This window comes from Oncorhynchus tshawytscha, linkage group LG06 (genome assembly GCF_018296145.1).
Source record: "Oncorhynchus tshawytscha isolate Ot180627B linkage group LG06, Otsh_v2.0, whole genome shotgun sequence".
Lineage (NCBI taxonomy): Eukaryota > Metazoa > Chordata > Actinopteri > Salmoniformes > Salmonidae > Oncorhynchus > Oncorhynchus tshawytscha.
The window spans coordinates 70,575,443-70,590,977 of NC_056434.1; the positions used below are offsets into that span (position 1 = coordinate 70,575,443).

General features: G+C 42.9%; 1 long non-coding RNA gene across 1 annotated transcript; it reads left to right on the forward strand.

Moving 5' to 3' along the window:
• Positions 1–685: 685 nt before the first annotated feature.
• Positions 686–11,019, forward strand: LOC112253037. Its single transcript, XR_002953927.2, has 3 exons — positions 686–2,121; positions 7,415–7,537; positions 10,181–11,019. It is a non-coding gene; the product is annotated as an uncharacterized LOC112253037 (long non-coding RNA).
• The last annotated feature ends 4,516 nt before the right edge of the window (positions 11,020–15,535 follow it).

A 15,535-nucleotide genomic window follows, 5' to 3' on the forward strand; every position in this document is an offset into this window, starting at 1 on the left:
CTCATTTGGAGTCCTTAACAGCCATGGTTGGTCATGACATGCATAAATACTAGCAGAGAGTTACACACAAAGTTGATACGTGGAGTGTGTCCCTTACATGTACTGTGGCCTGCTCGCAAAGGTCATGTGCCACTCGGTTTACTCCACTAGATGGTGCAGAACATCAAGATATTGTCTAATGGTTATTTGACATCAATTTGCTTTGGTTGGTTTCTGTCGGATCTCCTTATCTCCGGGGGTGTAGGGGTGTAGTCGGTTCACAAATTCAGGCTAAACCATTCTGTTTGATCTCAATAGTCTGAGGTGGTGTCCTCTGCCAGTCTGTCCTTCCCCTGCCTGCTTTGAAAATGGACCAAAAATCCAGTCTGCTCTAATCAGTACTGGTGATGTAAAGGAGACCGAGAGATGATTCCATGTGTTATCTGCTGAAATAGGGTAGATTTAATTGAGACAGGACAGGTGTGGTAGGTGCTTTGGCTGTCAACACTGCCACTCACTCTGCCAATACCCCCATTGTACATTACTGCTATGAGTACAAACAGAGAACCTCTCCTCTGACAGTCAAGACTGCTCTCCTACCCTTTCACCAGCTGGTTTGTTTCCTAAACATCACTTTGGAAATAGGGGGAGAGATGCATTCTGTGGGTGAGAAAGTGATACCTACTTGTCCAAGGGCATCAGAAACAGAATAAAATAGAAACACATGGATTTGCTGTTCTCCTATTCATTTCTACTATCTGATCCAAAATTACTAAAATGATTCTTAAGCTACTATTCTACATTCTTCAGTAGTATAGCACTGAGGGCTCAGGGCATTGGTCATCAGTGTTCATAGGACAGGTGCAAACTGTAGAGGAACACATTGCAGAGGGGTGTGTGAGTTTAAGTGAAATTGTCAACTCCCCATTAATGTCAATGTAGTCTACCATTAAAGATAACGGATGGACGTTCTATTCTGGAGTTTTTGGAACATCTGCGGACAGTTGGAGGTCATGGGATGGATGGCAAAGGAAGGACGCGCGCAAGGTAACTGAGCTGAGCAGGCTATTATTTTCCGGTCGATGCGCACAGCCCGGACAGCCATTGGTCAGCTCTGCCAGAAAAGGGGAGGTACTCGAGTCCAGAAATCTTTGCAGAAAATCTCCAGACTGAAGGACGGCAAAAAGGGTGACGGCGGACAAGGACGCTTTTAACATGTTCTACATCCATACTTTACAGCCTGATGTGTGTTTTTCTAAATAGTTTTCTGGGGTTATAGTGAACTTAATCCGAAGATGACGAAATATCGGGCTGCCAGTACTGCGAAAGCAGAGAGTTTATTGGTCGTCCCAGACCAGCATAACTTGTCGTTTTCACGCAGTTAACTTTTTACCTTTTCGTGGATGCGGTAAGTAGTCTACACTGTGTCCAAAGTAATCGAGGATAGCTTTTGGAAGAGGCGCAACTTCGCCTATTTCTCCTTTTCTTTCTCCACGGAGAAAAAAAATATTCCCGGCTGTTCCCTTGGGATGTAATTGCGTTCCCAGGCAAGTTCAATGGCTCTGTAAGACTCAGAGAATAGCAAGCCATTCATGGCTGGGACAAAAACCCACTTATTTTATTATGTAGACAAGACTATCATTGTATCTTTAGAAACAAATTTAAATCAAGTACAATTACATGTGGATAAATATATTGACTGTTAAACTCAAAAATGGCACCATTATTCAGGAGTCAATAGGGTGCTACAGTAGTTATAGCAACAGTAGTTAAAGGGACTCTGCAAGACTGCAAACATGAAGCATCTGTACCCCCAAGTTATAGACGGCTCTGCTACTACTTATTTTAGTTATACCTCCAAATGTGTCTATATAACACTTGGCATCGTATATTTTGGCATGACATGATTTTTCACCTCTAAAGATTGATAGTTGTACTGTAAGTGTTAGTGGTTTTGTTTAATGGGGTTGTAAAGGGAAGGTCTTTCTTTGTGAAAGAGCCTATTTGTGTTGATCTAAACTTTCCTTCTGTCTGAGGGGTCTCTGGCTCAGCTCAGCTCACAGGACCGTTCCCATGGAGATGATAGGATCACTTCCTGTCTCAGAACAGGCCAGGTCATGGAGTTTATGCTGGACCGGGAGTGTAAGTTACACACACAGAGATGTACACTCGCAACAAAATGTATTCAAGAGCATATACAGGCGCATAGCCTACACATCAACGTTGACCTTTGGGATGGGAGTTAGCGGTGTTATTCAGTGTTTCAGTGTCATGACTCACCGATCCTGTTAGTGTTCCCGATCGTGCTCGGAATACCGGCGTACCGATTAAGTCCCACTGGAGTCCTGTCCCAAGGTCATATGACTGCCACCCTGCACCTTCTCAGAATTTCTTGGAAAAAGCTAGTGAGAGAAAAGTTGAATGGGAGAGGGGGTAGGGTTAAGGGGCCGGGGTCTGTGCTATCAGATAGGGTATGGAAAAGCATGACCGAACCGAAGGACTGAGCTAAACATACAGCCCTGGCAGTTTGACAACCGCAAGCCTTCATCGCCTTTCTTTAGGAGAGTGAAGGACATAAGACTTCAAAGTTGAGGAATGGGAAGGTAGTAAAGCTACGTAGGCAAGGAGTATGGAGGTCATAAGACTTCATAGGCTAGTAGTGTGCATGAGGTCATCAGTCATCATACACTCTTAGAAAAAAAAGGTACTATCTAGAACCTAAAAGGGTTCTTTGGCTGTCCCCATAGGAGAACCCTTTGAAGAACCCTTTTGGTTCCAGTTAGATCCTTTTTTGATTTCCATGTAGAACCCTTTACACTGGGGGTACTACCTGGAACCAAAAGGGGTTCTCCTATGGGGACAGCCCAAGAACCCTTTTGGAACCCTTTTTTCTAAGAGTGTGGGGGGGTGTTGAGATTACAGCAGAGCGGCTATGGGCTTGGATGAAGGATGTTTTGTGTTAAAGCAGAAGATGGTGGCTGGAATGATAAGCCTGCGTAGCCAAGGAGTATGGAGGTATAAGAATATTTTGAAGCTAAATACACAACGCAGAGACAGAGGACGAGAGGTCAATACAGTACTAACGATAAAGTGAAATTGTGTTATTTCTGAAATAGGGAATTAATGCAGCGACATGGGAGGAATTTGTCTATATATTCAACTTGAAATAGGATACTTATTGGGCATTTGGCCATTAATCCAGTTTTATTGCAAGGAGTTCTAATTGGTCAACACAGGCTAGGGCTGGGTTATAAACTACATCCTTTCCCTTTGTTCAGGGAGAGAATCACTGAGAGAGCATCACTGAGGACAGGGGAGAATGACCATCTACTTCCAAGCATGATTTGTCCTTTTTGAATAAACCTATTTTCCTCCCCCAGATTTGCTTTGGGTCTGTGTTATTAAAGAATAACATCAACGACTAACAGATGTCAGGAGCCTGCATAGCCAAATAGCATGTTGTTTATAATCACGCCTAGAGTCACAGAGTTCTGTAGACTGTCCTATTGTAGGAACCCTGTCAGCTGAAGCCAGTGATAGGGGGAGTCTGTGTTGGCCCCATTTCTCCTCTTGTGAGGTCCGCTATGCAGCAGTGATTTGTGTGGGTGTGTGTAATTGTGTTACAGGTGTTTTGAGTGTGTCTGCCAACTGGCAGGCAGGAGAAATGTGGCTCAGGCGTGATTTTAGGTTGGAATGCTTTGATGACTGAGACCGTTAAACCAAGCGAGAATTAGGGTTCTCCGTCCAGTGTGTGTGTGTGTTCTATTCCGAGGGTGACCCAGAGCTCACAGAACCCCCCAGACAAAGAACTCTATAAACTCCCCACCTTTCCTTACCAGCTTGTTTGCAGTAAAGTTCTCTTCCGTTTAGTCTAAGACTGTTGAAGCTAAAGTTAACACTCACTCTATCCCACTACCTGCTATATCACACTACTCTGTCTTCTGTGGGTGGAGTCATAACCTTGCTGTGACTTTGACACCTTCCACAGAGGGGGAATGCGCGGTTAAGGGGCAGGACCTTTGATACAGTGTGTTAACATTTACAGGTCACACTGGCCTCAGTTCGTGACACACATTTATACATTGGATTTGATTTATGACCCCGATGGCGCCTCATAAGGGACACATGGAATTATAACACATTACATACAGGATATTTTAGCTGGAGAGGTTTTGGACCTATGAGTTCAGCGGGTCAGTCTTGAAGAGTGAGAAAGGCTACTGTATGGAAATAAAACTGGAAGGCAGTACTTCCCACCCATCCCCCTCTCCCATCTCCCTTCTCTCCTCTGTGTGCTTACCAGTTGCCAAGTGCTAAGAATCCGGGGAATGTGGGATTGCAGTATTCTGATAAAGTTTGCTTTGTTCTCTCCGTGACCTAAGCACTGGGATGGAGGCTGGAAGTCTAAGCCAGAGCAGTGTCGTGGTCCACACACAAACACACATTATATAATTACACACAGATACACATGTTCAGTTTACAGACCCAGACACACCCGACCATGATAGTGATGGTATCACAGCTGAACAAATGTGACAAAAACAGACATTCCACGGACATTAGGCCAACAGTAACACACTTAAACTGTTCACTCAATGTGAAATAGGTAGTTGGTTTGAATGATGGAACAGGATTAGGGGATGGAGCACATGGAATAAGGTGCTATAGAATGTAGTGAGTCATTTGATCTCGTCACTGCTTACACATGTAATTACATGCACAAATACATGTAGGCTCACACACACGCACAGCATAAACATCTATTCCCTTACATATAGGCACACACACATGTCATGCAGAGGTTAGGGTGTGTGTGGTAAACAAGGCAATGAGCACTTTGATTGTGGGTTGGGAGGAGGAGAGGGATACCAGGGGGAGGCAGGAAGTCAGGATTTTGTTTGGGGGATCAAGGGTGGAAAGGCCACTGGGAGAGAGGTCTACAGTGCAGACACACTGCTTTGCGTGTGAAGGAGCAGTCGTTTAATTTCACTGTGTGTGTGTGTGTGTGTGATGGCTAAACAGAGGCCCTGTGTGGTGTTTACATGGTAAATATGATGCCAGTACATTGTGTGTGGGGGCTGTCGTTGTGGTATGTCACATGCTGACAGAATGCTTACAGATCAACAAAGGAAAGGCAGAGAAAACATACTGGAGACCAGTGACTATATACTGGAATCTGCAGTTACAGAGCCAAGTTGATTGAAGATTTGAGATTTTGACGGGTGCCGTGTTTGTATTTAGAATGTTGCTGGACCTTTGGTGCTAACTTGAAGACAGTTGACCCAAATGAACTTTAGCTGTACCATAGGTGGCCAGTGGCACCTTTTTAAATTGGGAGGACAGACTCTTAGTAATGACTGGAACGAAATCAATAGAATATGCACCCAACACATCAAACACATGGTTTCCATATGACTATGCTGTATGTTACCAAAACCTAGTGCAAGTAATGCCCAGTGTTTGGTTTGAGCAGTGTCCATGTACCCTCTCCAGCACAGCTGGCAGTATGGGCTACTGTAAACATCCTTGACTGAAAGCTGGTGTTTCATATAGGGCTTTCAGTCGGATGTTTGCAGCAGCCAACTGCCATTATCATCGCAACTACTATACAGCAAATTTTTTTACATGGCGACAACTGTGATAGCCATCACTATTAGGCTTAGAGTCAACTGTATTTGTCATAGAGGCTTTTACTATGCATGCACAGAGCCATACATGGAGAAAACCTGTAGTGTGGACTATGACCAATCTGTAACATGAATTGATCAATTAAATCCAAGGATGTTTAGTGGAACAAACCGTTTCACCCTCTGGATATCTCTCCGTGTCACAGGCCAGCCCCAGGGGACTTCATATATTGATGGATCTCAATTATGACCACTGAGAAGTGAACGAACTGGAGACACACAAACTGCTACTTTCCACAACACTGTCTGTCTGTTGGCACCATCTCTGATGATTGTGCCCAAAGGACTTTAGAAAAACAGAGTGGGAGAAAGAGGGAGGAGAGGGAAACAGCTCTGTTCATGGCAGTTGGTTCACAGTAGCAGGGAGGGGTTACATCCTAAGGAGAGAGGAGAAGTGGCGGGGGGTGAGTGAAAACCGGACACTACTTTATCTACTGCCTTTTCTGACCACTGATCTCAGAGGACATGACAAGCAAGGTGGAAACCTGTCAAGCCCTTTTACCAAACAGTGCTCTTGAAGGAAAGGAGACAAGGACAGTACGCTGTTAATGAGTATTGAGACAGTCGTGTAAAGTTTAGGATTAGGGTAATCTGATCTGTGGGTAAGGGTGAGTTCTAACTGCCGACCTATGACCTCTTCGGGTTTCAGGCCGTGTAAACATCCTACACTCTCAGCGGCGCCCTCTAGTAGCCGGGAGTGGGATGTTTGCGCTGCCTGACTCGGGAACGCTCCTGGAATACTGCGGAGCACTTTGGGAATGCCGACCGAGGCAGAGCAGGAAATAGGGAGGGGCCGCCACCTGATTGGCTGTGACCTGTGACATGTCTGCTCCGGTGGGACAGGACCACCCATCTCACAACAGACACGCTGCAGGAAACACACACACTTGCGTGAACACACGACACACAATATACACTGCCGGTCAAAATATTTTCAAAACACCCTCTCATTTAAGTTTTCTTTATTTGTACTATTTGTTACATTGTAGAATAATAGTGAAGACGTCAAAACTATGAAATTACACACATGGAATCAAGTAGTAACCAAAAAAGTATTGAACAAATCCAAATATATTTGAGATTCCTCAAAGTAGTCACCCTTTGCCTTGATGACAGCTTTGCACACGCTTGGCATTCTGAAGAGAGGGCAGTTACACTTAAATATAAAGGAAATGTATATTGCTTTGTCATTTTGTGTCCCTAAACAAATACAGGCACTATAAACTATGTATGAAGCCCAGTTTGTGTATGTACTCTATACAGTATGTAAAGCCTGGTCCCAGTAGAGAATTGAATCTGTTTTCCTGTCAGAGATAGACCAATCCTAATGTAATGTTATATATAGGTGTGCTGATCTAATGGACCGTGTCCTCTGCTATGTGTTGACCGAAGCCTATGGTATGTTAAGTGGCTGTGGGAGGCACAACGCACAGAGGAAGTCGACACAAACCATTGTGTGATTGGGGCAGAGTTGTAAAAATGTGTGTGTGTGTGTGCCCCGGCCTGGTCAGTTCAGTTGGAACCAGACCCACCCAGACTGACGTCACTGCAACAGGGAGCCCAAAAGGAAGTAGCTATAAATACCTTCAGATGACCCCACAGAGACACACACAGCCCTCTCCATGTCTCCTACCATTCCTCCATGGAATGGGTTAGATTTAGTGACCTTGTTCTACTGTTATTACTCCCTAACCCCAATGTTCTTTGTGTTTAGCGCTCTCTCTCTCTCTCTCTCTCTGACGTCACAGGAAGAAATGGAAGCTTTTCCTTCATTAAGACTCTAGAGGGCGTCCTGTCTCCATGGTTTACTTCTTCTGAGGCAGTGTTGAATATGCAGTAGTAATGCCTTCCCTTTCAATTCACCACAAAAGGTTTGCCTTGCAGATATAGATAGAGGACTCCTCTTTATATCTGTGCCATTATAGCGTCTGTGTCAGAATTGGCAGTGCCATTGAGGCTACAACTCATTGGAATCCCCACCCAGTTAACTGCTTTAAAATGGCGTAAGCATGGTGGAAACTAGGCTTGGGCATTTGGAAATAGCAATGGGAGGGTTTTTCAATATCGTTTAAACGATTTCTTATAGATTTTTCAATAAATTGTAATATTTGTAGCTACTTTTTAAGTAAATACCTGCAGTCAACTTGTGCAATACGTTAGGAGATAAAGCAGACTGCGTTCTTAATTTCACCTATCACATTATTTGAAATAGTTCCACAGAGAATTTGAGACAGTCATATGTTTGTTTGTAAACAGCACAACAGGAGAAAGCGGGAGCTGGGCTAGCTGCGGGGTTGGTGTTGTATATTGAAAGCCAACAGTGTTTTTGTTGCTTCAATAGAGTGATCAGGGACGTGCAACTCTAGTTTTCCTTCACAGAAAATACATCAGTGTAACACATTCTGCAGAATATATCTTCATTTTCTTCAGATGATGGCAGAAGTGGAACACTATTTGTCTGGCAGTAAATGAGCTTACAATGAAATGGCAATGTATTTTTTTTGCAAAAATGATTAATGGCCATCATATTTCTAATGTTTGTCATAGAAATAATGTAGCCAGCTATATTTCTTGAGGTTTTGCTTAAAGTTAATCTTGCATTTTCCCGAAGAAAAGTAAGCTTGCTACACCAAGAAAAGTCCTGAAGGAAAGTAGCTACAATTCAGTCAGAGCGCTGTCTGCTGAGAGAATGCAGCTCAAGAATTCTCATCCGAGTCAAGAAGTGCAACTGAAGCACAAAATTAGTCTGACTAATTAGTCTGACAATGTTTGAAGTGGAACTAACAGCGTTTTAACTACTTTGCAGATATGAAACAGACAATCGTAATATCAGTCAAAAAATATACAATTCCCAGTTTATTCTACAAAACAAACTTGATTTAAAAATCATTTCTGCGACTCAACATTCCATGGTGTACACTAAGGCCTTGTTGGAAGACTATATGGATGCAGTTCAATGCCTGATTCATAGAATTTACCAATACATTTCTTGGTAGTCCAAAAAAATATTGCTTTCAGTTTGTGAATCACAGCTGACCTGGTACATTGGCCAATATTTTGGCCAAAAACAGACTAAGCCTAGGAATATCAATACAATCAAACTAGCAAAGTCAGTCTTAATGTGGCTAATAGGCCAGGGTATCTATTTATGTAGCAAGCTAAAAACACGGAGCCTAACGTTAGCTAGCTAACGAGGAGTGGGTGGTTGAGTGAGTGGGTGAGTGACTGACATTGCCCCTTCCATATTGTTTTTCAGTGGCTGTACACAGCTAGAGATACAGGTGTCATTTGGTTAGCTAGCAAGAACTTTAACGACTGTTGTACATTTAGCATATGTCTTGCATTCGCAAATTCACTCTGGCTATCTACTCCGAATTCAGACGAGAGTGCTCTGAAAAACGGATGAATTTCCGTACAACACCCGCTGAATATGACTGGTGTCAGTAAACGTAGCCAAAACAGCCTAACAAGCTCAGCAAGTAAAATGGTCAGAGTGAGTTGTTCTCTCATTTGTGTCTGGAAGTAGCTAGTTAACAAGCTAGCCAACTTTAGCCAGTTAGCTTGGTTTTGGACAAGCATGCATTTACAGGCAAGCTGCAGAGTGACGAGTAGGTTACAATTTCCCATTGTTTATCAGTGCCATTTTGACAGCCAACTAGCTCAAAAAGTTGAGGGTTTATCTAATGTTCCTTCGTTAGATTTTAGCTGATCTTGCTTGGTCTAGCATTAGTTGTTGATGTGCATAACTGAGGGAGAGAGAACCTACCTTTTCATGTTTGTTTGATGAATGACTGTAAAGTTCCCAAATGTAAGAGGACTTCCGCGGTGTTGACATATGTAGAAATCCATTCAAATGAGTTCTAATGATCTGAAGTCGTGCTGTTGCAACTTCCTGTAAACACACAGTCCAGTTCAACGTGAATGATGGCAGGCCCATCTGCCTGTAAACACACAGTCCAGTTCAACGTGAATGATGGCAGGCCCATCTGCCTGTAAACACACAGTCCAGTTCAACGTGAATGATGGCAGGCCCATCTGCCTGTAAACACACAGTCCAGTTCAACGTGAATGATGGCAGGCCCATCTGCCTGTAAACACACAGTCCAGTTCAACGTGAATGATGGCAGGCCGGTGTGGCAAATGGCTTGTTTGTATGAAGGCCTACTTTATCTCTGATTGGCTATAGCGCACCGGTCTTGGACGAGACGGATGTTTTTATTAGGTTTTATTTGCTGCAGTGTCCATTAGTTGTCCAAACGCACAGCAGCTTTCCCACTATATTGCTATAGAATTTTCACAAATGCCTTAGTTTACGTAATTCCTAAACCTTCTAAGAATTTATGAAAATGTGAACATTTTTACGTTTGATATTCTTCCTGGGGCTGTATATGAACATATTTTAGTCAGATTTGAGTAAGTAAGGGGCTGAATTGTGCTGTGTTTAAGAAGTCAAAGCCCTTTGGATGAGTTATCTGTATCTTGATTTTAATGTTTTTTCTTCTCTCTGTTCTTAGGCCTTCTGCTCCTCCCCCTTCTTCTCAGAGCAGAGCAAGCAGGCCCATTGCCCTAGCGATTCCACACAGACACAGTGTGTACACATGCTGCTCCAGAGCCAGTACTGTTCTTCCTTCCGACAAGTACGCCTCTCAACTTTGTTCATTTACACAATGTCCTTTGTTTACATTTGCTTATAAATGTTCTAAACTCACCAAAAACTATATTTGGTAGCTCCTACCTATATATGTATAACTTTGTGTTGGATTGCCTCTGCGCTCGTTAAACATATTTAGCTAGCAGCCTCAATGGAAATTCGCTATTATTTGTGCTAATTTTGTTAGCATTCTGGTAATAGACACCGAATGGGCTTTTTTTTGCGTTTTTTGGCCGGTAATACCATAAAACCTGGAATGAGAAGACGGTATGACAATATGAGAAAATATGGATACTGCCCAACCATAGTGGAAACCCTCGATGGCGCTGCCATTGCTAACATGCTTTTGGCCACTAGAGGCCTCTATCATTCTCTGCTTGCAAATCACACATTGCATCGGAAGTACCATAGAATTACTGCCATATATATATGATCCAGAATGACTATAGGCTTGATTCCACATTGAACACTGCTTCTCTTCCCTTGATGACTCACTCTTGCAGGTCTTAAAAGACTGCAGAGGTGTTGGCATGGTGATAGTTCCAGCTATTCAAATAGGGTGAAGTTGAGAGTTTCTGTGTTAGTGTGTACTTTTAATAACAGTAAATATGTGTCATTTGTTTGATCTAACAAATGTTTTCTATTGGTGCAAATGTTCAATGTATTTTGAATATGATGAATAAAGGCTATTCTTCACCACAACCTTCTCTGTTTTGTAATTAATCATGTGTGTCATTTATTTCAATGAGAGTAAAACACTCATGGGTTTACTATCATCCTCGAGACTAAACCCTGGGTTTACTATCATCCTCGAGACTAAACCATGGGTTTACTATCATCCTCTAGACTAAACCCTGGGTTTCCTATCATCCTCGAGACTAAACCCTGGGTTTACCATCATCCTCAACTCTTGCGGTGCTGTTGGTCTCACTTAGACTGTTTAGGGGATTCACATGCTTTCTATCTCTATTCCAATATTTATATCACTGCTTGTTTTTCTGCCATGAGGAACTGAAACCTGGGTCACATAGAGCTGACCTGGGGATTTCTGCAGTGAATGGAACAGCTGGCTGAGACACCCCTCTCTCTCTCTCACACACACCCACACACGCGCAATGCTGTTATACACTATGACATTAACACATTCGCACACAAAATTACTGCACACAAATAGACATGGAATAACATGTACTTTGTACAGCTGGAGAGTCAGGATTATGTGAGTATTGTGATAAAGTGTTGGATCACAGTAACAGTCTGACCAAGAAAGGTCAAAGGTTAATCAAGCACATTGTGTGTGTGATTCCATCTCATGTAACCTTCTGTGAACCCCCTTAACCACATATCATTGAATCATTCATTCATGGTCAAATGTTGGTCAAATAACCATACTCCAATATTGTCTTTGTCCTTATGGGTGTAGGCTTCTCTAATTTTCACTTCTCTTTCTGCGCCTTAGAAAGCAGAAGATCTCTGAGTAACAACTAGTTTCGACCTCAGACTGAAACACCCCGAAATGTAAGTCCAGTTTCGCCTGAGAAACCTAGGATGCCATTTTGAAATATAGAGTGGTTGTAGTCTCTCGTAACAGACAGCGCATGTGAAATTTGGTTTTGAGTGCCGAGATTAAAGGTCGTCCAATCCAACCATAATACTGCTGCATTTTATATTTTGCAATGTTCATCTGAAGGGCATGATTTAATATTTAATAAATTTTGTACAGTAGTGGTTTGTTGATGTATGTCCAAGATACAGGGTAGCCTAGTGGTTAGAGCGTTGGACTAGTAACCGGAAGGTTGCAAATTCAAATCCCCGAGCTGACAAGGTACAAATCTGTCGTTCTGCCCCTGAACAGGCAGTTAACCCACTGTTCCTAGGCCGTCATTGAAAATAAGAATTTGTTCTTAACTGACTAGCCAAGTTAAATAAAGATCAAATAAAAAATCCCCATTTGGAACAAAGTTTCTTATGAATGTTTTCCTCTTTATTTGCCATATGTTACCTTCCAGTTCACATGTCTATTATACAGTATACGAGTTCTGAATGTCACACTGATTTATTACATGGAACTGTAGATGAGAACGCACAAATGCTAAATCTGATTAGATGCATCATATGCACCTCTTACAAATAGCTAATATAATACACACAATGTGTTAGAGGTTGAACTTTTGATTGGCCCACATAACAAAATCTTTCTCGCCAAAAATCTGTGGATGTTAGGTGAGGATAATGATGATGATGACACCAACTCTGAGGGACAAATCCCTGGAGCCCACTGGTGGTACAGACAGAAAGAAGCTCACTTCTTATCAGGTGCAGACACAACACCTGCACGAGTTTCCAGTCCAAACTTCAGAGGAAACTGAAACAAGAAGAGGAGTAACACACCGTGAGGCCATCTGTTACAGATAGCTAAGACATAAGCTCTATTCTGGAAGGAGAGTGAATGTCAGTCTCACACATGGGCAGACAGGCGTGCACACATACAGATCTGTGACATTATTGTAACACATAAAGCACACACACATGCTGTGATAGTGGTATAGATGTGTGGTTTTAGGATTAGTGGTTTGTAGTGTGTGTTACAAGAGGAAGAGACAATATTTTGGCCTATTAGGTCCTTCTCTGTAAGACAATGCCGCCAATTGAAATAGTCTCTCTCCTTTACACATACCCACACACAGGGTGAGTCACTCGCTCTGCTCCAGCACTCATTCCAGGAGGCAGCCGCCTCATTCTGTCAGTATGAATCAGTGCTGTGGGCACACTGCACTTAACTCACAGTAACAACCACTCCCCAACACAGAATACCCCATACTCCTACCCAACACACCACAACATCCATCCCCCCAACATAGCTCAACATAAGTACCCCAACACAGCTCACCACAGAATGCCCCAACACAGCTCACCCCAGAATACCCCAATACAGCTCACCACAGAATACCCCAACACAGCTCACCACAGAATGCCCCAAACACAGCTCACCACAGAATTCCACAACACAGCTCACCCCAGAATACTACAACACAGCTCACCACAGAACACCCTAACACAGCTCACCACAGAATACCCCAACATAGCTCAACATAAGTACCCCAACACAGCTCACCACAGAATACCCCAACACAGCTCACCACAGAATGCCCCCAACACAGCTCACCACAGAATACCCCAACACAGCTCACCACAGAATGCCCCAAACACAGCTCACCACAGAATTCCACAACACAGCTCACCCCAGAATACTACAACACAGCTCACCACAGAACACCCTAACACAGCTCACCACAGAATACCCCAACACAGCTCACCACTACCTCTAATTATATACCACACATTTCACCAGGGAAACTTCTACACAAATGAAACTAGGCACAGAATGCCTCTACTTCCACTCCCAACACATCTCAACACATGATACCGAACCCACCGTACCCACACACTCAAATCAAATACATTTTCATTTGTCTCATGCGCCGAATACAACAGGTACAACAGGTAGACCTACAACAGGTAGACCTTACCATGAATTGCTTACTTACAAGCCCTTAACTAACAATGCAGTTCAAGAAATAGAGTTAAAAAAACATTTATTAAATAAAATAAAATAAAAAATAAAATATGAAGTAACACAATAAAATAACAATAACAAGGCTATCCATACAGGGTCAATGTGTGGGGGTACAGGATAGTTGAGGAATTTGTACATGTACGGTAAAGTGACTATGCATAGATAATAAACAGCGAGTAGCAGCAGTGTAAAAACAAAGGGGGGAGTAGTGTCATTGCAAATAGTCCGGGTGGCCATTTGATTAATTGTTCAGCAGTCTGACGACCCCAATCCAAAACGACGCCAATCCAAAACAAAGTGTGACACAACAGTCCCCATCTACCACTCTGTACTCAACACACAACATTATTAACATCAACCAACATCTAGTAAGACAGCAAGGCTTTACCTTACACAATAAGCCCTAATTAAATACATGCATTCTCTCAGAAGGCATGATTAGCTGCTGTTGACATGACGTGTTTTTGTGTGTGTGTGTGTGCGTGCGTGCGTGCGTGCGTGCGTGCGTGCGTGCGTGCGTGCGTGCGTACGTACGTACGTGTGTGTGTGTCATATCCCTCACACATTCTTCTTCTCACCACACACACCTCAATTAACACAAACCAGTGTGTGTTATTTTAGTGTTTAAGATTCCAAATGTCTGCTGTTAACTGAAATTGCCATAACTCTGGAGAGCCATGGCTCTCTTCAGACTCATCTGTGTGCTACAGTCTATACACTCACCTTTTGTGGTAAACTGGCAGTCAGGGTTATAGTAGGTCTGGCTCATAGAATGGCTAGAACATACATATTCTATCCATCTAATGGTGAATTTTGAGAGCTTGGGACTAGAAGGTTCTATCTGAGTTATTGACATAGCCTTGTTCTGTTTAATGTTCTCTAGCTACACTGAGTGTACAAAACATTAAGAACACCTTTGTTCATATTGAGTTGCACCCCTGCCCCCTTTAGAACAGCCACAAATCACCAGAGTATAGACTCTACAAGGTGTTGAAAGCGTTCCACAGGGATGCTGTCCCATGTTGACTCCAATGATTCCCACAGTTGCGTCAAGTTGGATGTATGTCCTTTGGGTGTGGGACCATTCTTGATATGCGCGGGAAACTGTTGTTTCAGTTCTTGACACAAACCGGTGGGCCTGGCACCTACTACCATACCCCATTCAAAAGCCCTTAAAACTTGTGTCTTGCCCATTCACCCTCTGAATTGCACACATACACAATCCATGTCTCAATTGTCTCAAGGCTTAAAAATCCATCTTTAACCTGTCTCCTCCCCTTCATCTACACTGATTGAAGTGGATTTAACAAGTGACATCAATAAGGGAGCATAGATTTCAGCAGGATTCACCTGGTCAGTCAATGTCATGGAAAAAGCAGGTGTTCTTAATGTTTTGTACACTCAGTGTATATAGTACTCTAAATACCCCAATTCATGTCAAGTTCAAATGAATAAAGATGGAAATTGCTGACACCATTCAAACAAATGAGGGTTCAGAACTTTTTGCAGATAGAACCTTGGTTGTTCTTGGTACATGCCTAACAATGAGAAATGGATCTGGTTGGGTTTGTCTATAGTGACGAGCCACTCCCATATACTCTCTCTCTATCTCCCACATAAAGTACACATGTGCTTTTGCTG